Consider the following 2,988-nt stretch of genomic DNA (forward strand, 5'->3'; position numbering starts at 1 on the left):
AAACATCTGTTACCTCTGTAAATGCTGCACTATGCTTAATTCAAAGGAGTTGTAGAGAACATGAGACCACGGTCCTTATGTTAAATATTCTGAATGTATATTTTCTCTGAATGGACATTTCTCCTTAATTTCTACACTTATTTGTTTGATTATAAATTTTCTGTTATGTTTTGGGGTGTCACTTTCTCCGAGTATCCCATTGTACTATCTCTATCAACTCTTACTTTCTTATATAAATTCTAACTTACTTATTATAATCTAAATGATCAAATATCATGTGAAATTTACTGGAAACTGGCCTTATATAAAGAGGGAGTATACAATTGAGTGTCTATGTAGTTTACTACAAATGAATTATATGAATTATGGTCCCTGGATTTTAGGACATTTATTTTGTTTAGACATAGTTTCCTTCTTTTCTTTTTTTCCTGAATTTTCTGCTATATTTAAATATTTTAATATCCTTCAAAATGAGGGTTTCTATTTGCTTTATAATACAGAATATTTTTAATATCTTGCAAAGATTTCCCAGATGGGATTCATAATTTAAAACCATAATTAGAGGGACCAGCAGTTAGTGTAATGGCTATGTCGCTGGACTCCCACGTAGTCGACCGCGGTTTGCATCCCGGGCAGGGAGGCTTAAACTCAGGCCGTGCGCGTGTGTGTGCATGCCCAGGATCCAAAGAGGAGAATGGAGGAGAAGGGATTGTGGTGTGGCTATACCCCCTAGGGGGTGATTTCTCGCTTTCTATCTCTCTGTCTCTTCCTGTCTTCCTGGTGAGTGCACGCGCCCTATAGCGAAAACCTCTCCAAAAAAAAAAAAAATTAGATCCATTTTTATGTCAGTTTTAGGTTTTAGAGCTAAACAAAATTTTTAATGTAATTGGGGTCAGCAATTGGTTAAAATTCCATAGAATAGCTAAAATAATACCAGTAAATTAGCTATGGAAAATTCTAAGATTTATCATTTTATTGGTTCCATACATTCTCCACTCTTCATGCTTAACTGTTAATACAAACAGTATTAAAAATAAATTGAGCAGTGTAACTCTCTTATTTTAATTCATGATTCAATGATATTAATTGTCGTTTTAGCTATATTATGATGGAAAATTTAACAATGTCCTTTCCTACTCCCATCAATATACTATTTAGGAAAACTGTGAATATCGTTACATGAACAGGAAACAAGATGAATAAAAGATTCAATGAAGGTACGATTAGAGAAGGCCTTTCTAAATCGGTTATTTATTCAACAGTTAAAGCTCCAAGTAACTGCCTACATGGCAAACCTTCCAGATCAGTGGAGTGAACTAAGTAACTCCTACAGAGACAAGTTGTGGGTAAATGCTGCTCTCAACATGTGTTTCATCTCCCTGTCAAAGCCAATGACTTTGGAGGTCTCTTGGTCTAGGCTAGTTTCTAGTTCTGAAGTGTTCTATACAGTTTAGTACTTTTTAATTAGCGTATTTATTTTGATTAGAATAAATCGCCATATTAATTTCTTGCAACCAAAAACATCTCATATGTTACCTGTGATAATGTCTTTTGATAATGCCTTTTTATTCTGTTTCTTTCTTATTTTTGAGAAAGAGAGTGATTTTTTTTTTTTAATGGGGTGTGTGCACTCACCACAAAGACAGAGACAGAAAGTGAGAAATCACCTACTAGGGAGATAGCCATGCCACAATCCCTTCTCCTCCAGTCTCCTCTCGGAATTTTGGGTATGCACACACTCGCACCTGGCATGAGTTTCAAGTCACTGGGTCCAGGACTTGAACCATAGTTGAGCACATGGAAATCCAGTGCTTCAATCACTATGCCACCTGCTGGCTCCTTTGCTTTTTAATAATGTTTCTCTACTCTGGCTCTAGAAATGGTTGTTGCCCAGTTTAGTAAGTCATATTAAACTTGCAGCAGTAAGTCATACTCTTCATTTCTATCACCTTTTTTCTACCTTGAAGAACTATAATTTTCCAAAGCATCTTTGAGTAGAAAAAGAATAGCCAGGAAAGCGTCTTAGATTCTTGACTAGCTCTTTTTTTTGTATTAGTTCTGTGACCATGGCCAAATTCCTTAACCTTCTAAATTCCACGTGTCTAGTATGGAAAATAAAGACTGGAGGGAGTTAACTCTGAACCTTCTAGTCCTATAATTCTGACTTTTTGTATAGAATTTCAAAGTAGGTCACCACTATTACGATTTCTGGGTTTTCTTTTTAATCTGTTGTAAGAATAGAATTGGAGGTATATGAGGGGTGTTACAGAATTTTGCACAAAAGCATATTACAAAGAAAAAAGATGGATTTCGAAATACTTTGCACCTAAATAAATTTATACTTTAATTGAAATCTTCTGACTCTTTTGAAGCTCCCTTGCATATCTTTGCTAAAATAAAACAGCAAACTTACATTTGAGTGAATAACTTATAAGCGTTTGTAAATTGTTTTCAAGTCTTTCATTTAAAATAGACACCAAAGTTGGTTCTAAGACAATTTTCTTTACACTGTCAATTTTGCAATGGGAAACTAATAATAGCTTTACAACTTTAATAATAATGTATGGACATCTGTGGTTCACATAAATGTTGTATCTCTTCACCCTTTACATCTTTCTGCCTGTAATTTTCTTTCTCAAGCTTGTATGTATGAGCTGGTCCGTCTAAGCAATAAGATTATTTTTCTACTAAACTCCGTAACTCTCAGCACCAACTTTTGTCTGGGAGAAGAATAAGAATATATTCGGAAACAAAATTACTCTCTTTAAAAATCAATCTGCCTAGGGAACCAGCAGTTAGCGTAATGGCTATGTCGCTGGATTCCCACATAGTCGACCACGGTTCACGTCCCGGACCCGATGGCTTAAAACTTACACCGGCGCGTGTGCGTGCGTGCCCAAGATCCTGAGAGGAGAATGGAGGAGAAGGGATTGCGGCATGACCATCCCCCCTGGGGGGTGATTTCTCGCTTTCTGTCTCTATGTCTCT

The 2,988-nt window shown here is 36.1% G+C and overlaps 1 pseudogene; it reads left to right on the forward strand.

Moving 5' to 3' along the window:
* Positions 1-1,211: 1,211 nt before the first annotated feature.
* LOC102489039 (calcyclin-binding protein pseudogene) overlaps positions 1,212-2,988 on the forward strand; it is a 17,023-nt pseudogene continuing 15,246 nt past the window's right edge.

This window comes from Tupaia chinensis, unplaced genomic scaffold (genome assembly GCF_000334495.1).
Source record: "Tupaia chinensis unplaced genomic scaffold, TupChi_1.0 Scaffold000174_1, whole genome shotgun sequence".
Taxonomy (NCBI): Eukaryota; Metazoa; Chordata; class Mammalia; order Scandentia; family Tupaiidae; genus Tupaia; species Tupaia belangeri.